The following is a 24,664-nucleotide window of genomic DNA, read 5'->3' on the forward strand; positions in this document are numbered from 1 at the left end:
CAGAGACCTCAACAATGCCCAGTAGTCCTAGATGAAGCATCTACAGTGTTCAAGGCAATTCTCTGGCATTACACAACTAATCAAGAGTCTCACTTTTTTTTTTTTTTATTGAGGTAAAATACCATAGTATAAATAATAGAATTTGACATCAGAGGGTTTGGATTCCTTCTCTTTCATCTACTACTGTGTAACATTGGGGGAAATGAGCCTTAGTTTCCTTGTGTGTTCAGTGGGAATAAGAATACCTACCTCATATGTTTTTAACAAAATACATTGGTTAGTTTGAGGGATTAAATAATATTGATGACTTCCTGGCACATACTACATGCCTGTACATGCCTGTTAACTGATAATTTCCTTCAGCATGTGTGATTGATATCTATGTAGTTATTTTGTTGGAATGGAGAGATAGCCTGCTTGCTTATTACAAACACTTTATTTATATTCTATCCTCCTGCCTTGAGTTGTCAGGTGAGGGCTCAGCACCTGAAGGTGTATAATAGATGCCAAGTGAGTGATACTTTAACATTTTTTTTTAAAAGGCCAAGAAAACAAAGAGTGTAGTTAGAATGATTCTGGTACTAACAAAGGTTGTCTCTTTTAGAAAAATGTAACCCGAAAGCAGACTGTAACAAATTCTTTAAGTCAGTGTGCTGTAGGGCTGTGTGTATAGCCATTGCCTTCCTACCCTTGCCTTTCAGAATGCACCAATTCTCTTTTAATTAATATTTCATCAGATTGTGCTCTAAGATCCAAGAAGGTCTAGGAAGATAGGCACAACAGAGTAAATATGACAGGATCATCATGATTAGTTAATTAAAAACTGGATCCCAATCTTGATGTGACACATAGTGTACAATTATTCTTACATGAATTTACCAACACATGTCATGTTAACTGTTCTTTATTCCTCCCTCACTTTCACTTCTACTAGGTCAGTTCCAGGCTTTGCCATTATTATAGTTAACACTTCTCAAGAAAAAGTGATCACTATGGATAAATAAATATGTCTGATGGCCTTCTCAAGATTGTACATTCATTAGATTTGGTATGTATGCTCTTAATATGACACCAGTATCCAAAGTTGAGAGAGAGAAAAAGACCTCAAATTGATTAGCTACTCCATGCGAGGCACTGTGCTTGGCATTTCATATGCGTTACTTTATTTAATCTTCATAGAGGCCAGCTCTAACCTGGAACTGTAAAGAGAAGGGAAGTGTCATTCCCGGCTTTCCCTTTGTGATGCAAAGGAAATTTTAGAATGGTGTAACATTGATGTCAATTCAATAATAAACAGATTGCAATAGTCAACCTTTTATGAGGAGGAAGTGGCAGCTTTTCTTGAAATCTGACCACTCTGAAGGAGAGTCTTTTGATAAACAAAACAAAAGCGCCTTCTAGAAGTAGGTTCTAACCACCACCCAGAGGCTCAGCCATATTGAACACTGATCACTCCTTAAAGCAACCAGGCTTGGTCTACAGAGCCAAAAGGGGGCTAAGGCCAAGGCCAGGGATTATAGAGCCTCACAAGGCTGTCTCGGAGCAAGTACTCAGACTTCTTACCCACAGGGAGGTCTTTGTGCTCACCAAAAGCATACCCTGTTTGGGAATCTTGCTCACAGACAGGATGGTTAGCAAAGCATGTGAGTCTTAGAGTACAATCCTATCCTTGAAGATGGGCACTGCAACCTGGGAGGTGCTTTTAATTGAGTGGGGAAGCAGGCAAGGAAGGGTAGAGTTATAATATCAGGGATCAGTACCAAGACAGAGGTAAGCACCTGGTGCTTTGGGAGCACCCAAATGTACCTGGAGGTGGGAACAATAAGTGACAAGTGTAAATCATTATGGTGATGCCAGAGGGAAAATTGGAGCCCACTAACTGAGGCCTTATAAGATTGCACAATCACTACAAAAGCATCTAGAATTTTGTCTCTGATTTTCCTGGCTGAATGATGATGAGATGGTAGGACAATTCAGACAAAGAGGAAATGAAGAAATGATAAAAGTCAGAAAAATTCAGAGTGAGAGGAAGAGATCCAGAGAGGGAGGGAGGGAAGGAGGGATAGAGAGAAGGTGAGAGGAGAGAGAGAACTTTCCCTTTTCTTAACTGGAGTATTCCCTACTGTGATGAAGAGAATAGAATTTAGTTTAAAGATATTAAATAATAAAATTCAGATTAGAGAAACTAAAAAATAGAGGCTTTGATAACCCAGTTTAAAGCTTTCAGATCTCTATTATTTGCCATTTATCTATTAACATTTCCAAAACGTTTCCTTGGAAAGCCCTGCCCAAATGTTACGCCCATGTTTTATAGCTAGAGGCCATACCCGCTCATTGTAAGAATGGAAAAGTTTTATTAAGATGTGACTTATTTCCATGCTAGACCTCTAAGGCTTGACCCTAAATCAGACAATCAACAGCAAGATTTTTTTTTTTTTTTTAACTCTGACTCTTCATAATCATATTGAAGGCTTTGTACTGAGTTTGGGTACGAACTGGTTATCGTACTTGTGCTGATGTGACATAATGTTCCACTGCAAATCCGAGATGACGTCTTTCAAAATCAGCAATTGAAGGTGATAGCCCTAAAGCTTCATCTGTCTTAATAAGGTTTCAGAGGGTGATTTTCTATTTTATTCACCTTTGATGTGCTTCAAAAACCAAGGTGACATAGGAACACCCCCCCCCCCACCTACTTCTTGCAGGAAGGCATAGCTCAACAAAATGAAATTATTAAATCGGAATTTGAACGGGTGATAGCACATGTCAAGCGTAAAGATCAGATCTAATTAAGAAGGTTTCTATGATCAAGAAGTCCAACGTGTAATCAGAAAGCAGCACGCTAATTGATACTTGACTTTCCATGCAATTCTATTTGCATGGAAATCATAAAGACATCCCCTCAGTGTTTTCACTGCATATCGGTTCTGTATCATTATACGCATTTAGACTTGCTACTTTCGTATGGCGTACAAGCGAAAGCACACTTACTTTTGGAAAACATTGCTACCATTCAAAGAGAATCTATTCTGTGCTATAAACTCAGCCAGGCCCTTTTCATACATTGCTTCACTTAATCTTTATAATACATCTCAAATAGAAGGATTGCACTTCCTATTGTACGGAGGAGGAGACTCATCAGGTCCATTAAGTAGATTCACCAAAGGTCACACAGCTAGCAAGTAGCAGATCTGAGATTCAGAACAGCTCTCTCCATCTATGTAGTCCATTCTCTATCCAGAATACTGCAAAACCTCTCTGAGCTTCGTATTTGAAATGACCATGAATTGTAACTGAATAAATACCCATCTTAAGTTCTGAGTATTACAGTTGGGCCCAAATAAACATTCCCATTACATACCACCATAAAAGCCAGGACCAATTCTAAAATTCAGGCACCTTTTTTTATTCTCTTTTCTTTTCTTTTTTTTTTTTTAAATAAATTTATTTATTTATTTATTTATTTTTGGCTGTGTTGGGTCCTCGCTGCTGTGCGAGGGCTCTCTCCAGCTGTGGCAAGCGGGGGCCACTCTTCATCGCGGTGCGCGGGCCTCTCACTGTCGCGGCCTCTCTTGTTGCGGAGCACAGGCTCCAGACGCGCAGGCTCAGTAGTTGTGGCCCACGGGTCCAGTTGCTCCGCGGCACGTGGGACCCTCCCAGACCAGGGCCCAAACCCGCATCCCCTGCATCGGCAGGCAGACCCTCAACCACTGCGCCACCAGGGAAGCCCTCTTTTATTTTCTTTTTGAGGATTTTGCAATGGTTCATCATAAGAAGTGATTTCTTCCAAATAATTTTGTGTACTAGCTAGATGTAAATAAAAGATCAACGTAAAAAAAAACTCCTTTACAGTGTGAATCTCAACCAGAGGTGATTTGCCTCTCCTCCCTTCTGGGGCCATTTCTGGTTTTCAGAACTGGAAAGGTATGATCGTATCTGGTGGGCAGAGGTTAGGGTTGCTGCTAAACATCCTACAAAGCCCAGAACGACCCCTACAACAAAGAATTATACAGTCCAAAATGACAAGAAGAAAATAACCATTTAAAAACCTAGAAGCAGAGAATTCCAGGCAAAGGGAGCAGAAAAATCCACAGTCCCTAAAGCAGGAATGAATCTGGTATGTTCAAAGAATAGAAAGAAAACCGGTGTGGTTTGATTCTGATGAATAAGCGAGAGCGAAAGGAAAAGCAGCTGAAAAAATTCTACCAGGCCAGATCAGGTCGGGGCTCATATTCCCCGGTAGAAATTGAGATATTCTTTTTGTTGCAATGAAAAGCTGTTACAGGGTTTTAAACAGGAATGTGGGAAAATCTGATGTGTGTTTTGAAAGATAACTTTGGCTACTCTTTGGAGAATGTTCTAAGGGAGGCATAAGCGACATTGGGGAGACACATAGAAGGTTTTGGAAATAGGGAAGATTTTGTGGGTTTAGACTATGGCGTATCAGTGAAGATGGACAGAGTTGGTTGTTATCAGAAGTTATTTTGGAGGTAGAGATGACAGGCTTGGTGACGAGCAGGTTGAAAGGAGAAGACATATCAAAGGTGATAACTGGATTTTTGCCTTGAGCAACTGGGTAGAGGATGATGCTGTTTACTGAGATGTAGACACTGACAGCTGAACAGAGGAGAAGGAAATATCACATGATCTGTTTGGAGCTGTGTTATGTTTAATGTGACATTCAAGTGAAGGTGCCAGAGATTCAGGATATGTGAATCTGGAGATCAATGAAGAGATCAGAGATGGAGATGTAAATATGGGTGTCATCATCATGAAAATGGCATTGAAAACCTTGGAACTGACCAGAATCACCTGGGGAGCATATGTTTATAGAGAAAAGAAAGAGACTTCGGAAGAAACTTGGGGAAATCCAACCTCTAGGAGTTGACATCTATTCTTGATAAAAATAATTGTATCAACAAGTAGACAAGAGGTAGTACGTGGAGCAGAGGAGATCTGAAAAATTATTATGCTTATTTAGTGTGCACTGAACCAAACAAAAAGTGGGGGGAGGCCGGAGAGAAAGTTTTAAAAGCATGAAGTAGTATAACAAATGTAAGGTAACATTAATAGTACTTTTAGAGTAACTGACAGGAAGGGTATGGGAAACCTGAAATAAAAAGAAATAGCCTACAATGCCTTTGAAGAGATTAATTTTACTGACTGGGTCCTTCCTGGGGTCTTTTTGATGCAGAGAGTAGAACTGAATTTTATCATCACATTCTTTTTTTTTTTTAAAGTCTTAAGTTTTTTTTTTTTAATTTTATTTATTTATTTATTTATTTATTTTTGGCTGTGTTGGGTCTTCGTTTCTGTGCGAGGGCTTTCTCTAGTTGCGGCAAGTGGGGGCCACTCTTCATCGTGGAGCAGGGGCCACTCTTCATTGCAGTGCGCGGGCCTCTCACTGTTGCAGCCTCTCTCATTGCGGAGCACAGGCTCTAGACGCGCAGGCTCAGTAATTGTGGCTCACGGGCCCAGTTGCTCTGCGGCATGTGGGATCTTTCCAGACCAGGGCTCGAACCCCTGCATTGACAGGTGGATTCTCAACCACTGAGCCACCAGGGAAGCCCCATCACGTTCTTGTATTGAATACACTCTTCTAAAACCCTGATGTTTTTACCTTCTAAATTGACAAATTTTACTAAATAAGTCATGCTTACATTCAAGTGTTAGATTTTCCAATTATCTGTATTTAATTTCATCTTTACAGGCTGTTGAGGTTTTTTTGAACTCTATTCTGCTATAAAACATATTAGTATTCTTTCCTGTTTCTGTTACTTGCAAACTTAACCAATGTGTCTTAACACAAGTCTTACTAAAAATGTTGATCAGACAAGGACCAAGGACCTGAAGGGCTTCACCATTTCCCTGGGGATTTCCCTCCTGTTAGCTATTACAACATACCTTAGCTCCTGTCCATTATGTATCTGCTAAGTGTTGAACTATATTTTCATCTTTATCCCCCCCCTTTTTTAAGCAAACTGTCTAGATGAAATATGTTCCCACTCTGTCTATAAGATGTCACTAGTAGAAAAGTCTAGAGATTTTACCCCTAAATCAAGCAAGGTCAGTTATAAGTTACCAGAGAATATTTGGTAGCTCCCATGATTGCCTTTTCTAATTGCTCACAAAACTCTTTTTAAAATAGTCTATTTTAAAATCATATTGAGAAGTGTCTTTAAGTTCACTAAGGTTTTTTTGAAAATCAAGATATTGTCCCATTCAGTCCTTTAGTGCCTATTCTCTATATATTTCTCAGATATTGCTGTTAGCAACGTTGCAATCTAAACTTCAGTTCCATCTGGGAAGGAGACACTCACTTCTTGAGAGGGACGTCACCTTGATTGGGGGTCCATAGCTTCGCACTAAGGCACGGCCCTCTCTTACCAGCTTGACCATCCTTCTCATTGGTACAGATGATGGACTCAAAGTAGGAGTAAGGGAGTTAAGTTTTGCTTTGTCAGTACACCACCAGCGTGCTTTTAGGCAGAGACTATATTTGTTTGTTTTATTTGTTATGCTTTAAGTTTTCAAAAATATGTACATTTAACCACCACTTAACTATAATGACATTTGTGACAGATAAATTACAACCACTTCATTCTCTAGATCATAATCAGATTAGCCCTGTTCTTTCAAAGAAATAGTAGGATAGGTTCATTTTGACTGTACCTGAAATTTGAGCTTGAGTTTGTCATCAAATTGGGGATGCTTTCTTCCTTTTCTTATGATTTCTCTCTCCCTTTTCCTCCCTCCCTCCCTCCCTCCCTCCCTTCCTTCCTTCCTTTCTTCCTTCCTTCTATCCTTCTTTTTGGCAATTATATCAAAGAATACAGCAAAGCCCTGTAAAAATATCTGGGTAACATTGGAGTGAGTTTTGGTTATTAGTTTTTGCAACTCATTTACTCAATTTAGCTGGCATTTTAATGAAACAACATTTCCCCAATGGTGCTTAAATAGCACACTTATGTTGTGATTCCTTCGTAGCCTAAGAGGTTTCTGTTTTCTCTCTCTGTGAAGAAATAAGGGACTGGCTTTGATCCATTTAATTAAATAGGAACATGGCTTCCCAGAACGCAGAAGACCTTAGTATTTTTGAGTGCATGAATAAATCCATGAGTGAATAAATATAGCTAATAAAATTTGACAAATATACAACTTATATACATCAGCTTATACATCAACTTATATGCATCAGCTAACTCCTATCCTTTCCTATAAGATAGTATACAAAACATGAACATATTTTATTATGGCTCATTTGAGCAGATAAAAACATATTTTATATGTGATTTTTAGAAATCAGTCATATTCAATGCACTTTATCCCTTTATTTAGACTTACTCTTATTTCTTATAGAACATTTTGAAGTATTTAAGTCATGGGCTGAATATTCGTTCATTTACTCTACAAATGAGTAGTATAAGTCTATACCATTTAGTGGAAATACATCTTGGTGTTCCACTGACTGTCAGTGTTCTTATAATGTCAGACTTTTTTTCTGGTCATATGTCTACATCAGCAAAGTGTTTTTGTCTTAGAGTGACTCACTATAGTTCTATATGAGATAAAACCCTCTGAGCTCTGCAGTCACACTTTATTCAGTCATGTGATAAATGTTAGTGAAAAGTATTCCTGCTTGCCATGGTCACTACATATTTCCTATTTCCAACTTTACTACACAACTTCCAATGACTTTTGTTGAAGACCAAAATGAAAGAGCAGGGTTTAGAATTTCAAGGAGGAGCTCCTTGGTTTAACCCTCAAAAGCAGCCAGAGGGAAAAGATGGCTCACAAAGCATCAGCAACAAGTTTTTACAGGTAACTTTTCAACAGCAGTTGTGGAATCCAGAAGATGATTGTAGAATGAATTTTTAATAGATACAGAAGAGAACCGTCAATCTAAAATTTTAAACCCAATGGAACTATGTTTTCAAGAACCAGGGTAAAACAAATTCAATTATAGAAAATTGACTTCCAAAGAATATATTTCAGAAAGAAAGAATTGATACCAGAGGAAAATCTGAGATGAAAAAAGGAAAGTGAGCAAAGAAAATGACATGTATGTTGGTAGATTTAAGTCGATGTCCTTTGAAAAGACAAACATAGTAATGTCTAATTGGTAGGACTAAAAATATTTTTAAAAAGCTTAGGGTAAACTGTCAAAAAGCAATTTAAGGTAAGCCAGGAGGGGGTCAGAATTTAAAGTACTCTAAGATCTTTTTGCTGTTTGAGAGGAGGTTAAAGACACTGATTAACTTTAGAGTTTAAGTATTCACAGTCACACTTTCATGGTGACAATTAACAGACTGTAATTTGTATATATAAATATCAAACCATTAGAAGGAAAAGATCAAATGAGAAAAAAATCTGATTAATCAAATGCATTTCCAAGTAAATCCTAATATAATTGTAAAATGTATACAGAAAAACAAAGGATCAGTGAAAGCCAATTCATGAAGAAGAAAATGCAGGGTTAGTTGTAGTACCAAATACCAAAAATTGATTGATTAAAAAACAGTAGTAATTAAGACATGACACACAGGTGAAGGAATATGCAAATAGACCATACAATAATATGGCAGACATAATCTTGCAGACCACTAGGGAAGAGATGAGCTATTCAGGAGACATTACTGGAACAATTGTTAATCTGTATGGAAAAAAAAACACAAAAAAACAAAAAAATCTGGTATTTCCTTCAAACTAATACATGATACAAAAATCAGAAATAATAAAAGAAAACTTAAATTTGACTACCTTAAAATTGTAAACTATTCATCAAAGGATATACAAAAATGAGGAAAGTCGTCACAAAATGATAGAAGATATTTACAATATGTAAAACCAAAAAGGAATTAGTATCTATGATACATAAAGAACTTCTTCAAATTAGTAAGAAAAAGACAAGCTACTTAAAAGAAAAAACTTAAAAGCAGAAGTATAAACAGGCGTTTCACAGAAGAGAAAACTGAACATTCCACTAAATACATAAAAGGGTATTGTCTCATTTTTAATCAAGGAAGTGCAGATTAAAACCACAATGAGATACTATTAGACCCACCAAATTGGAAAATTTTTTTAAAGTAGGATAATAAGTCTTAGTGAGCTGTGGAGAAAGGAGATTTTTCTTACGTTTCTGGTATGTGTATAAATTATCCAGTAAGATTGCTGATGTGGGCATTTAATGACCCACAAATTATTTTCCTATGCATATAAGCTAGGAAAAGTTCTACATATGTACAACAGAATAAATGTACATCATTGATTATAATAATAAAAACTGGAAGCAACAAATTTCCATCAACAGGAGAATGAATAGGTAAATTGTGGTTCAGTGTTAACTAAACAACAGTGAAATGAATGAAACAGATCCTTAAATCAGCGTGAATCGCATCAACATAACGTTGAACAGAAAAAAAAAAATGTGAATAATACGTATGCTTTGATACTCCTTGTATAAAATTTTAAAATATGTAAAAATAATATTTCAGGCTATATGCATATGTATTATAAATATGAAGAAATGGCCAGGGAATAATAAAAGTTTTGAATGCTGATGACCTAAGAGGGGAAGAGAGGGGGACAGCCTCATAAGGGGCTTCAACGATAAATGAAATATCCTATTTCTTAATGTGGGTGTTCTTTTAGCACTTTTCATACATTTTATTCATAATACATTATAAATATAATTTCATAAGTATAAAATATTCTATAATTTAAAAATAAAAAATAAAATTCCATAATTTAAAAGAATAAAAAGAAAAAAGTTAAGTTACTCATACTGCACCCTTTTCACTTATCCTTATATAAAATAAAACCATCAGAATGAAATAAATTCATTACAAATCTTCTTTTAGTTAAAATCAAATTAAATTATTCCAGGACAAAAAAATCAACATACAGTACATACAATTAGCATTGTTTAGTGCATGTGTCTGACCTTGAGTAAGGTACTAATTTCGCCAGGCCTCAGTTTCTTCATCTCTAAATTGAGATGCCTGGATCAGCAGACTATTCTAAGAGTTGGCCCTGCAGTAAGTTTCTATGTGCCAATCTGGTCTATAACTTGCATGCCCTCTCCTCTAGACAGGAGCACACATTACAAGCTGTGGTTTCTGAAAGGCAAAAGCCATGTCTTTCAAGTGCATACTTGCAGTGCATAGGTGTGAATTACCTGACATGTGGTAGATGGTCAGTGGAGTAAAGGATTCTGGCATTATATGCCAGTGAATGCTGGGCATGCTAAAATCTCATCATAGCCTGAAGTCATTATAAAACCAATTGGATGGTTTTACAACCACCGTTGCAGGGATCATGGATAATAAAATATCAAAAAGATGAAACATTCATCAATTTTAGGAAATATATTTTTCACATTTTGTCTTCTCTGAACTCAAGGTAGGTCTTGCAATAGATGACAACTTTGTCAACTATTGTCAGCCAGGGAGCACTTGTGATGCAGTTGTCATTGTCTGATTATAAACTTAGTTGTTATTCCTGGTGGCATGACACACAATAGAATTCCTTTGATGTCTCAGTCAACAAATCATTTAAGGAAAGAATGAGTCTTACTTGTCCTCTCTGAAAAGCCTTCATTGAAATAATCTGATACAATTAAGAAAACCCAGCTTCAGAAATAGTAAAATAGATATATTTTAGAAGAAATTCTTGGAGAACATCGTAGAGCACCCTTTTAAGAAAATCTCCATCAAAAAATGACCTTGATGGCACAGAGAATAAGACTGAGTTGAAAAACACAAAGATAAAGAAATGTGAGTTAAAAATAATTCAGAAGAGTTGCACTCTAAATGTGAATAGACTTTAGGAAAACCTTAACCAATGGGTGTGGCCTACACCTTCTATATATGTAAACAGGAGTATATCTTTTAAAACAGTTTCTCCTATCAAAAGTGTTAATTCCCAGTTAAATCTTAGTTACAGAAACTGGGAACCAGGAGAGGGCAGCAGAGAACTAACCTAAAATAGAGTTTTCTGTTGTACTTTAACTGTATAAAGGGCACTTCATACTTTATGAAGTTCTTTCACATATATCAACTTATGGCATCCCTACAACATAGCTGGGGCAGGCCAGTTATTTCCATTCTCACTGAAAAGACAAACTGAGACTTGGAGAAATTAAGTCACTATTTTGAGGTGGTCCAGCTAAGGGATGGCCTTGACTTTAAGAAGGAGTTGGACTTCATGTGCATTCTGCTCCTTCAAATGCCGGTAAAACCACTGAGAAGCCAAGGGGGTGGTCAGAAGGAGAATTAGAGATGGGGTCTGTTGAGATCCAGATCAAATAAGCTCAGGACCAGGGTGTGTGTGGAAGACATCATGAATCAGGATGAAGATGTGAACTAAGAAGTCAAACCAAAGACCAAGGGAGTATAAGTAAATACCAAACCAGTCCATGGTCACTAGAGAGCAGAGACAGGTCTGAACCATCAAATGCAGACCTGAGACAGAAAAGACAGGAAACCCCAAATGGCGTGCTGTGTTATCAGAGCACCGTGAGTACTGGTAGGGTCTCAATCCCTGCCCTTTCTGGTCTTTAAGTGGACTAACCTCAGATATATTAAAAAACAGAATAGCTCCTGGCCCCTCAGCAATAATATTTGAGCAAAACTCCAGGGTATTTCGTACTGGTGAAGTTACAGATGAAATGAACAAAAGATATTTGCTGTGTTCCTGCCTCACTTCCTAGCAATTAAAAAACAAAAACAACAACAACAATAAAACAATCCAGAGGGAGAGTTTCTGCTTCGTTTACCAAGTGGTTATTGCTTAAAAGCTCAAATCAGAAAATGGAATATTTTGAAGCCCTACTGGGAAGGCATATATGATTCTTCACTCCAAAGAAATAGGACTAAACCTTTTGGCCTGATAAGTGTAGTCTAGGTGAAGTATTACTTTGTGTTGTCAAGATTCATTTCTTTACTGAGCAGTCACCTCATAAAGCAAGCTATGTGGTTGGGATTTTGAAGGCTTTTATTTCTGCTAAAAACTCAGAGATGGGAAATGTTCTGAGGCAAATAGGTGTAATCTCTACTTAATATTCTCCTGGATGGCCACCTCTTGGGAACCACCCCAAAGAGGAAGGTTGAAAGGTGTGCCTACAGCTGTGTTTTCTTAGGAAGATCGTTCTCAGAATGCAGAATAGAGAAGTAGAGTGTCCAGACTCTGTCCACAGTGTGTTCAAGACATCAACTGCAGGTGTCAATAAATACCAATATTAAACTAGTCCTCCTCCCAGAAACCACATGAGCAGGAAAATAGAAGGATTCAGGATTCTTTATTACTCATTTAAATAAATCATGCTTTGTGCTGGTGGATGGAAGATAGGATATTTGTAAGTAAGCACTTATGTGTAGGAGGGTGATGAAGATAGGATGGTCATTTCTTGTTCCAACAAAATCTGTACTTTACCTAGACCATTATGTGCAAATTTTAGGAGGGCTTATGTGGCATAGGACAGGATACAAAGACATTGAGAGCTGAATGATTCAAAGTCATACAGTCATTTTATTAATGATGTCTTTGACTCTTTTTTTGTTTTCACTCTAGGATAACAAATACAATTCCTAAATATATTTTTATATTTATATCTATATTCATGTCTACATTTATATTTATTTCCAGAGTAAAGAGAAAGCATCACAGAAAGAACTCAAGCTTTAGAATCAGATGGACGTAGATATGTAACATATATCCACTTTTTATCACTCATTTATTAGTTGATTTTGGGTGAGGTACACAATATCTTTGAGCCTTAATTTCCTCATTTGTCAAGTAGAGATACAAATACCCACATTATTATTATTTTTAAGGGAAGTGAATAAGTATATATTCCCTGTGGTCTTTAGGTTAAAGGCAGCCAATCTTTTCTTTCTATGGAAGCTCCCATAGACATACCTTGAGATTTATCTCCCCTCCTTCAGAATGCCATTCATATTATTTCTATGCTTGGAGTTATCCTTTGCTAATTTAATAAATATCGAGCACTTACTAAATGCCAGTAACTGTCCTAGGCCCTTAATAAAAGGGACAAAACCCCTTTCCTCAGGGAACTGACAGTCTAGTGGACCCTCTATTCTCTTTTTCTTGCTCGCTTACATCTTTAGTCCACCTGTCCTCCAAACTTCACCTCAAGGGCTTCCCATTCTGTGAAAAAATTTTTTAATTTTTTCTACCGGAAACAGTCTTTGTGTGCTCTGAAATTCTGTAACATTTTCCCACGTTCCCTGCTCACGTGGCTGTTTATCTTCTTCCCTGTACTGTAGGTTTTTTGCACATGTCCTTTCAAACTGCATGCTTCTGATGGTAAAAGGTCTAGAAGATAAGCTTCAAAAGGACAGCATGATTCAGTGTGTTTTATTCACTGGGTATCCCCAGGAACTGTAGTGGGCAAATACAGGTTTTCTATAAATATTTTGCATGAACGAACGAATGAATACCTTTGCATCTTTCACATTACCTTGCTGTGTTGTGTATGGAGAACTGGATTTGTACTCAAAAGTCCTGAATTTAAAAAGCAAGCTCAAAAGTTAACTTTCCCTCTCTGAGACTCAGCTTCCTAATATGGAGGATGGAAATAAGATGTTTGCTTAACATATTATAGAATTGCTTTTAAGATCAAATTAGTGGGATGTATATGGAACATAACATTGTTTGTTCACTGCTAAATGAGTAAAAGTTGTTACAACTAACCCTGTAATGGTTACTGTTGAATGAATGAATGCATGTGTTATGGACTAAACATTTGTGTCCTTGCAAAACTCATATGTTAAAGCCCTAACCCCCAGTGTGATGGTATTTGGAGATGGGGTCTTTGGGAGGTAATTAGGTTTAGATGAGGTCATGAGGGTGGAGCCTTCCAGATGGGATTAGTCCCTTTTAAGACGAGATGTGAAAGAGTGCCACCACCTCACCCCACTTTGCTTGGGGCACAAAGAAGTCATGTGAGCACACAGCAAGATGGCAGCCTCCTACAAGCTGAGAGAAAAGGGCTCAGAATGAAATCTACCTTGCCAGCATCTCGATCTTAGACTTCCCAACCTCCAGAACTGTGGTAAATCTCTGTTGTCTACGCCACCCAGTCTAAGGTATTTTGTCATGGCAGCCTGAGCTAAGGTAGCATGCATGAATGAATGAATGAGAAGGAAAAAGTAGGATTCCATGAACTTTGAGCAATTTAGTGATTCAATCAAGAGGTAAATAAAGGCATTCTAGAGGGGGCAAAGGCTTCAGTCATTCAGGAAAATTAATTGATGCTTAAAAGTGCTGTGCTGTAACTTTGCTGAGTACATTTCCCGAGATAGCTTTACTCCTAAGTTCAGGACATAAGGGAAAGAATTAAACTATGTATTAGAGACGGGGAGGGGGAAGGGTAAGCTGGGACAAAGTGAGAGAGTGACATGGACATATATACACTACCAAACGTAAAATAGATAGCTAGTGGGAAGCAGCCGCATAGCACAGGGAGATCAGCTCGGTGCTTTGTGACCACCTAGAGGGGTGGGATAGGGAGGGTGAGAGGGAGAGAGACGCAAGAGGGAAGAGACATGGGGACATATGTATATGTGTAATTGATTCACTTTGTTATAAAGCAGAAACTAACACACCATTGTAAAGCAATTATACTCCAATAAAGATGTTAAAAAATAAATTAAAAAATAAATAAATTATGTATTAAGAGACTGAGGTCTCAGTGGGTGTCACTTTAACTCTCTGATCCTCTATTGTCTTATGTGTAAAATGGAGATTGGAATGCCAAGCATATCCACCTCCTAGGATTGTTGTAATAATCAAAGAAGTTTATGTGTTGATAAATGACTTTTAAGTTATTAATTGCCAATAAAATGTGAGATATTAGCAGTAGTAGCATGACATTAAAGACTCATGGTTTGTGCCACATCCTTTGCTTCTCAAAATGACATTTTATTACCCAAGATTTACTTATGATCTAGAAATTCCTAACATCCTGGAGTTTATTGACAGTAGTAAGTTTTGGGTCCACACTACAATCCTGTGAATCATGTTTTGCAGGGAAGAAAGTGGCCCATAGAGGCAAAGTGAAATTTCCAGGGTCACACAGCTTGTTGATGGCACAACTGGGTTCCTAAAACACATGTTCAGTAACTCCAGATGTGGACCTTTTTCCAGTAAAGCACAAAGATCTGAGCGCTCTTGTTTTCAAATACAATACCTTTTTTCAGTGAGCCCTAGTATTCCTTACTATCACACTTAATCCAATAAAGGTAACATCCGAGATTTTTGTGGAATTTTCTGGTACCTTTAAGTTTTGGTAAATGTGCAATATTCTTACTGGTAACTTATTTTCAAGGTGCAATTTAATAGTGCATCCCTGGAGAATGGATTGGCAGTTGCTGATATTTAACTTTTCACAAAGATTTTTAAATGGCCTGGTACTGTAAAAAATATTCTGTGCTTGTAAATATTTTAAAAGGTGTGTGATACTGAATATTTTGAAACTTTGAGTGCTGGCATATAAGAAGAAGACTGAGGTTCATAATCCATATCTGTAGATATTAGTTATTAAGCAAGTAACAAGATGGGTGGAGAGGTCTAGATTGTATTTAAACCTCTGGAGGAAGGACGGTGATGAGATGTAGAATTTTAAAATAGAATTTTGAATATAGCATGTAACTAAGCACATGGTAGGAGTTAAAAAGAAATTGCTTCACTAAGCACCATTATTCTGAAGAATGGTAAGAATAGCAAGCAAAGACATTGATGACCTCAGAGAAACATGAATAACATATTACAGCTCAGAGTATATTGACAGCCTAGCCTGACTCCCAGGAATTTAGAGCAAATTTGGCATTCAGAAGCCAGATGGGTTTCTTTAAGACCCCCTCTATTTTTTAAAGACCTTGTTAAGTCGGCCTTGGAGGAAGAATAAAAGATAATTTTTTCTGGAATGAGATACATTTCTTCCCTCTAAATCTTATCATTCAATGGCAGTTCAATAAGGGAAGCCTAAGCTCAGGATTTTGAGCCTCGTGTGGAAGGGGACCTGTCTCCATCCTCTGGAGTATTCCTATTCTCCTAGCTAAGATTTCCACCTAGGAAGCCCCAAAGGGGCTGAGGTCATGATACAATTTCAGGACCACAAGGAGCCCAGCTGAGAAGCTTTTCCTCTAAGCATGAGATCATGGCCTCTTACTGTGATTGCCATGGTGCCACTCCTGAACTCATGCCACACAGGCAAGTAAAAGCCAGGAACTCAGTATTCCTTTGACCAAATGAAACATAAGCAACCACTGATAATTTCCAAGCTTTGTTCTCTCTTGCTGACCACAAATATATCAAGAATATGATACATGACAGCCAATCTGACAATCAAAATCATGGGGAAATCCAGGCTCTCTCTTTGGTATACCCAAGTCAGTAGGCTTCATTTGCGTAAAGATGAGGTAAATAAGGGAACAGGTGTTGATTCTGCCACACTGAAGATTTCCAGGGGCTTTGCACAAATCAGACCATGGCATCCTTGTTCAGGACACGCTTCTCTGAGGTGCTGTTTTGGGCATAATAGGATCCATAAAAGAACCTCTTTGGCTAGGTTTTATTTTTGGTATGTTGTCAAGATCTATATCGAGAACACTATCTGCGTTAATGTGTTTTTGTGTGCGTGTGTGTGCATGTGTACAACTCAAAGTTCTTTCCTGTACCTGTGAACAATTGAATATTGCTGTGTTTAATTTGTGAGCTGCTGCTATAAGTTTCTTTCTCATGAGAATCAAAACTTTATCACTATCATCATCACTAACAATTACTGAGTCCTTTACATGGAGATTAAGGTAGGTGGTATTAGCCCCATTTTATTATAGATGAGGAAACTATAGTTTAGGAAGGTTAGATACATTTTAAAGTTTACATAGCAAAATTTTGGCAAAGTCAATATTCAAAATCAGGGGCTATGGCTCCAAAGGTGCCACCTTTTACCATCACACCACGTTGCATCCAACACATGTTCACCCCTATTCCCAGGAAGACTTAAAATCTAAGGAGTAATAGAGGAGTTTTGTTTATTTAGTAACCAATATCTTGAATCTGACTCTCTTAGACTTTTAGAAGGTGTATATTTTGAAAAGATAATTAAAAATATATGTACTGTTAAAGGTAATAAAGACCAAACACAACATAGCAAATGTAAAGCATTACTCTTTTATCCATGCACCTCTTAAATATGTGCTTTTGGATAATTACTGCCCACTCCTCTACCCCCTCATTCACAATAGCCTCTTTTTAGGTCATTCACACATTTATTCAACAAGTATTTTTGGAAACACCTGCTTTGTACCAAGCGTTGCTCTAGGGGCTAGCGATATAGCAAAGAAAAATCAAATGCAACACTCATCAGAATACAGAATAAAAAATGTGCTTATTAAAATTGATATTGAGATAGAAGTTGGTTTATTTTTTTATGTAGAGTCCAAAAAAACCAACAGTTTTATCACTTCCAATCTCGCTTTAAAACAAATCACACCCACAAGTTAGGCTGTACACATCCTGCATGGAGGGTCTTATACTAATTTCTATGGAGCTGTCAGAGAGAAGAAAACGTGTCTTGTCCTCAAGTAGCAAGGGCAGGGAAGCTGTTCTTCCAAGAATTTGCATTTTTCCAAGACTCTTTCTAGGACTCATTCTCCATAATATATCCACTCTTTAATATGTTCACTGAACCCTGTGTGTTTTCCAGGTGTCCTATGGTGTAAGTCTTCAGGGATTAGTCATTTCCACTTGCCAGTGCCATGCCTAGCCAGATCTGATGCAAAAACCATTTCCCCATCATGCCAATTGGCAAAGGTTTGGGGTTGGGCTTTGTTCAGGCAAAACAGATGAGCCCTCTAAGGGTTAATTAGGAAGCAAGCCCCTTTCAGCGCCTGAAATTGTTTACTTCAATCGTTTTCATGCAAACTGCCATGTTTCACTTGGGTACTAATTGTGCCTGATGGACCCATTATTTTGTAATCAGAGCAGTGCCTTGGCTGGCTCTCCGGGGGTTAATTAAATGAAGTAGTGCCCCGGATATTACTAGCAGAGAGGACACTTGAATTTCTCACCAACCGTACTAGAGAAAGTCCTGTTACTATGAACAATCGGGTTTCTCAGCACCAGTGCTGCCTTGCACAGTTGGAGTTTATTAGGTTACTGTACCAAGACAAGCCCAGCTGATCTATCCATGCAGTCCTGCCTGTTTTGGCCCGTGTCCGCTCACAGAGGACTTGTGCCAGTGGGCTCTGGAAACCCCACCTGCATAGAGGCAGCCCTGTTTTCTGCAGAAGATGATTCCTGCCCCGGGTTAAATGTGTACACCTCGTGGAAGTGTTGGTGTCTTTAAGCCAAAGGCACTTAGAAGCTAGAAAAACAACAATCTACTCGAAACACACTGCACTAAACACAACAAGAGCCAACAATGATTGGTAAGGTGATCAGACATTTTTCTGATATTGTTATGTCACTGTTGCTGCTGATGGGGGCTGACCTTGTATTCTGCCAGTTCTTTTCCCCGCATTTCATTTCTTCTCTCCCTACTGAATTTCTAACACCAGACTCTGTGTAAAATGACTGCATGTTATTTTTTTGTCTTACGTTATTTTTTTATTTTGCAGCAAGCCCACTGGGATTTAATAACCAGGAGAGAGAATTGTGTATTGAGGTGTGAATGAGGAGAATGGTAAATTCTAGAGCTCAAATGTCTAAGCCCTTCTGCATTTGGGGCCACTGGGGGAAACAGCAAACCAGGAAAGAGGGATTTTCTTTTTAACCTGATGCTGGGTCCTCAGACCCACAATATCAATTATAGTGAAGCATTTCTGTTGCATATAGAAGTGTCTGAACTATAATCATAGGTAACTTTAAAAAATGGTCTTGGAAGAGTATAAATTGTTTTCTATGGACTTAGCTCTTGCACAGTCTTTATACCAGAAGGACGTTGTTTGAGGGTAGAAAATGTAGCATGATGGAAAGTGCACACGATGGAGAATGAAGACCTAAATTCAATTCTTATTTCTTCCATGTATGAGTTGTGTGATTTGGGGCAGCTCACTTTACTTCTATGAATCTCAATTTCCTTATCTTTATTATTTTTTTTTTTTTAGTAAATTTATTTATTTATTTATTTTGGCTGCATTGGGTCTTCATTGCTGCGCACAGGCTTTCTCTAATTGCGGCGAGTGGGGGATACTCTTCATTGTGGTGTGCGGGCATCTCATGGCGGTGGCCTCTCTTGTTGCGGAGCATGGGCTCTAGGTGCGTGAGCTTCAGTTGTTGTGGTACACGGGCTCAGTAGTTGTGGCTTGCGGGCTCTAGAGCACAGGCTCAGTAGTTGTGCCGCATGGGCTTAGTTGCTCTGCGGCATGCGGGATCTTCCCGGACCAGGGCTCGAACCCGTGTCCCCTGCATTGGCAGGCGGATTCTTAACCACTGTGCCACCAGGGAAGTCCTTAATTTCCTTATCTTTAAAATGGGAATAATAATACTGACCTACTTTATGGATTGTTGTAAAAATCAAGCATAGTGCCTGGCATATATTTTATGGCTCAATTAATATTATGTGAAAGACTAACTGGATTAAATTTTTAAAACACAGTATTCCAGAAAAATGTTCCAGAGGTATTAAGCATTTACAATCATGTGTAAGGCTTAAAAACCAAAGACTTTGTAGTGATACATGATATTTTATTACATTCCTCCATTTCCATACAGACAAAAAAGTATGCACTATTACTAGCTATATTCTGCAACTTGTGGATTATTCCAGAAACTAGCCTGATACTGAGAGCTTTCCGTCTTGGGTCTATGATTTTCTTCTGTCAGGGCAAGAGAATGTCAGAGCAAAGTTACGTCCTTCTGAACCCGGGTAGAATTTTGCAGTGTGGGATAAGGAATAGACGTAGTACTAAAAATATATTAGGTATGTGAAATGTCCAGAATAGGCAAATCTATAGAAACAGAAAATAGATTTGTGTTTGCCTAGTGCTGTGGGTGGGAAAAGTGAAGAGGGAATGACTGCTGATGAGTACAGGGCTTTTCGGAGAACTGATGAAAATGTGGTGATGGTCACACAACTCTGGATATACTGAAAACCATTGAATTGTACATTTTACATAGGTGGATTGTATTAAATGTGAATTATATCTCAGTAAAACTGTTATTCCAAAAAGGTACATTTAGAAATTATACTATACTTTCATACATGTATTAGGGAATACAGTGCTAAAACTGGGTAGATATTGATGGTTGTATGGCTCTGAAGTAGAAAATACTGATTCCTTAATTAAACGTTCTAATAGAGAAAGAGGAAGAGAGCAGAAGATAGTCCCCAGTGCTGTGGCATCATAGAACAATGCTGGGGAGGACCGCATTCCATGGGAATCGGACAAGGTGTATCAGATTCAGATCTCAGTCTGCAGCCGCTCCATATCCCACTTCTCTTTCAGCCTTGAGTTATTTTTTTCTGTTTCTGCACTTAAATATCTGGACTCATCAAGCCTGTGCCTGTGGGAAGTTTAGAGAAAGCATTGGTCTAAAGACTTACAATGAGACAGAATACCTTTCATACCCCAGAGCCATCCCATTTTTCCTCTGTGCTTAAGAAATATATATATTAATAATACATCTCATATAATAATGAGTATATTAATATATAATATAGCTAGTGTATATGTACAATTGTCACATACCTAAGAAAAATAGTAAATGTTAAATAGACTAGATTTAGTTGGAATAATCTATATTTTCAATGTCTTAGAAATTGTAATGTCTTTATTCTTTATCCCATCATCCACTAATCTTAGCTAATGTATTAGGAGAGAATTTAAGTTCATATTTCAAAATTTCTTGATCGATTGGGAATTTTATGAGGTTTTTTTTTCCCTAATTAGACTGTTACTGTGTTTACCTTTTAAATTGGTTGAAAGTTTATACTAGAAATTGGAGGCAACTTCATTCTGCAAGTTTCTTGTAGTTCATTTATGCTTATATAATTTGCATTTTTGCTTTATCTTCAAACTCTGGTTTGCTTGCAAGGAAGTTTTTAAAGCCATTTGTCTACTTTGTGACATTTATTTAGTTTAAGCCTGTTATAGAAACTGTAAATTTACTTAAGCAATTGCAGTGTGTTGAAAAACAAGGAATGATTTAGGTCTCTTATACCTATTTTTATACCTCTGTATGATAGCACTTCCTCTCTTGCCTAAAAATACCTCGGATACCTTTTGAAATATGGACCATATATGGGTGACAATTAGTATGTCATATATCCATACAGATTAAAGATTTTTCTTAATTACAAAATACATATATATAATTATAATATATATATTTTCTTTTGAGCATGGCAGTGATGGCATCACACCTCCTCCGCCCACCACTATTAGTGAGAACATCCCATCTTAGAGACCACTGGAATTGATTTTCATGATGATAGTATCAAGTATTTTTACCATTAAACCTTTTCCTATCAGCTAGCAGCTGGAATTATTCATTGGCAAGCATAAACAGCTAAGAGGGATGACTTTCTGACTGGCACAGCTACTTACTGAGAACTTACTAAATGTCAGGCACTATGCTTTGTCTCTAGAGATATAAAATGATCAAATTATATTTTTGGCTTTAAAGTAGCTCAGGGTTTAATAGGGGAAATCAATCGATAAAAAGAGTTATGATGTGGTGTGATCTGTGCTATGATATAACAGGACACAGAAGCAGAGAGGACATTAGGGAAGGTGGCAATGATTAAGCTGACTTTTGAAGAAGAAGGAGTTAACTACACGTAGAAGTAGAAGGGTAGCCCAGACACAGAGAAGATCCTACCTGATTTTTACCAAAAACTTAGGATGTAACAGGCTTAAAGAGCAGTTAATAAGTAAAACTGGTATTCAAATCTCTGTATTCTTGATTCTCCACCATGCTGCCTTCTGAAATGCATAAGGAAGAGAGATCTCTTCTTTACTTGGATAGTTATTTTAATATGCATTAGCAACTGTCAAGCACTATATACAGGCTCATTTTAACAACATAGATTGGAACTTCCCAAAATGTATCTTGTAGAACACTAGTCCCTGAAAATGCTTAGTAGTAAATGCTTCCATGGTTAAATAAGCTTAAGAAAGGCCGAATATTCTGTTTCTTTCTTGTAGATTTAAAACACACATTAACGTAAATTGAGTTCTGAGAAGGCATGCAGTTTAAAAACAGCAACAATAACTTTAACTTTGTTTAACTTAGTGGTTCCAAAATGAGTTAGGCATGGGATATATTTCACCCCAAATAAATTGGAATAAAATTAGTATACCCAATACCTTATCAGGAAGACAAGGACAAATTGGCTTAAGTTAGTTTGAATTTTTTGGTAATGGATCATCAGTTATCCCATTCATAATTGTAACAGCTGCTACTTCAAAATGAGAATAGCAAACATTATATCATCATGTAGATTTTTATTTTATTTCATGGTGTTCTTCGGTCATTTTATATAGCACCATCTATGGAAACCACTTCTCAGATTAACCTAAATCAAGATAATCCCTTAAAATCCAACATAATATTTCTGTGAAAATTGTATAGTATTTCAATATAAAGTCATATCCATTCTATCATTCTTAAAAGAAAAGAATGGACTGAGTGAGTTTGCACATGTCAAATATACTATGACACTTCATTATAAAACAAATGCTAGCCCCTCAACTTCCCTCTGTACGGACTGGGATTCTTTGGAGTTGCAAGTGGCAAAAATACACCTCATACAAGTTGAAGCCATGGGGCCTGGTTCTTCTGCTTCAAGAACCAACAGAATGATGGTTGGCAGTACCAAGATCATTCTTAGAGCTGCAGATCCCATAGTGCATTTACCTTGATAGCTCCTGCCATGGGCTGATTGGCTTGGGTGAATCACTGCCAGGAGTGGAGTAGTCAGGCCTGGGTCATATGCAAATCACTGGAGCATCACTGAAATGTGAAGGGGTGGGGTAGTGGGGCAGATCAGCTGAACCTCATGAGCTCTGAATATTTATTCAAGAATGTGGGAAGGTTCGTTTTCCCATGGAAAGAGTGCTAAGACAGGACAAAAGCATACACTCTTAACATTTCCCATATACCTATTCAAACCAATACAGGTTGTGACCACATAGAATACGTAAAAACTTACACTTACTTCTTCTAAATCAAATTATATCCATAGGCTTCAAATAGAACTAAAGAAAGCTATTTAAATTTTTAAGAGAAACAGAATTTTGAGTATATCTTTAAAAAAAGATAATTAAAATTTTTAAGCAACATAGCAGATGGTTAACGAAAAAGTTTCCGTAAGTTCTTTTCTTCCGTGAAAACCTAACTTAAAAGCAAGGCTGCTTTTTTACCTAAGTCCATGAAATAGATGAAAAAGTATGAGAAAATACACTGAAGTCCTAACATTCCAATGAAGAGTCCCATTCAATGTGGAAGCCACAAAATTTCTTCATAATTTACTAAAGTTGGGCCCTATTCCCCTTCTTCCATAAGTTTTAATGCTTTATGCATTAGTCTTGATGCAAATGCCCTTATACACTTTCGAATGTGATGGAAATGGGCAGTGCCCACAATGGCCTGGCCCTTCAGCGTCCATGGCTGGGACTTGTTCATTGAGCTGTCCTTTCCCCACCACCTGCATCTGCTCTGTCAGGACACTACTAAGCCATTTATAAACAAAGCAGAAGACCACACTGTACAAGGAAAAGGAAAAGAATTTGAGGCCTGCTCCTTATTCATAAGGAACTAAGTCTGTGGGAATGTAGGAAATAAAACCAATTCATACATGAAGGTAAATCACAAGGAAAAGGAAGAAAGAGTTTTCAGCATTTTGCTTTGAAATGCATTCCGTAAGTAAACCATACTATGGTTTCTGGAAATTCCTTGATTGAAATCTAGGATCCCTCTGGGAGGCTGTATATTTTATTGTAGATTTGTGTGGGATTTTTATTTGTTCATTTTAATCAGAAAGCAAATTATGTTTTGGTAATGCCCATGTAAGGGATTTACATTTTTAGAGAAAAGGAGGGGACACATTCATTTATATAACACTGTAGTATGAGGCGTGCACACAAAGATTGAGGAACGTGTGAAAGTAGGGCTTAGGTAGTTAAAAACCTATATTTCTAAAATAACAGAATAAAAATCAAAAACTTAGGCTCAGTAGAAAAGCTTAAGGAAATATTGAAAATTAAAAATCTTTGGAAATTATAGTCTGTAATATGATCACCTCTACTTAAAATTCAATATCCATAGGTAATATCAATATGATGTTTTTGGTTTTTATTTATAAAACTATTTACTATAAGTTTTAGTAAATTAGTTTATAGAACATAAAACCTGTTCACAAGGAAAGACAAACTCAAATTAATGCCTGTTCCTTTATTTTATTTTAGAGGTAGGAAGAAAAGAGGGGGTGATAGAAAAGGTTTAAGTTGCTTATTTCTAAAATTCTGATAAACCTAGATTGTGAAGCTTCACATTTCAGCCAATAAATATAACATATATTAATTCTCTAAAACCCATAATAGATACTATGTTAGTTAAGGTGTAGATAGGAAGAAGCTTCTATATATGTATGCAGGTGTGGCGATAACACTTGGAAACCAAGGCAGGTCTTATC

The 24,664-nt window shown here is 37.3% G+C and overlaps 1 protein-coding gene across 8 annotated transcripts in view; it reads left to right on the forward strand.

Moving 5' to 3' along the window:
* The window catches only part of LINGO2 (leucine rich repeat and Ig domain containing 2), a 1,216,268-nt gene that overhangs the window by 1,082,535 nt on the left and 109,069 nt on the right, over nt 1-24,664 (forward strand). The window contains exon 1 of one of the 8 annotated variants that reach the window (XM_082400560.1): nt 7,865-18,455. The exons of the other annotated variants lie outside the window; for them this stretch is intronic. The gene's annotated coding sequence lies outside the window, so the exon portion shown is untranslated. Of the gene's footprint in view, nt 1-7,864; nt 18,456-24,664 lie in introns of those variants that run through there. 8 annotated transcript variants of the gene reach the window in all.

The sequence above is a fragment of the Balaenoptera borealis genome (assembly GCF_965194805.1).
Source record: "Balaenoptera borealis genome assembly, chromosome: 8".
NCBI classification, from domain to species: Eukaryota; Metazoa; Chordata; class Mammalia; order Artiodactyla; family Balaenopteridae; genus Balaenoptera; species Balaenoptera borealis.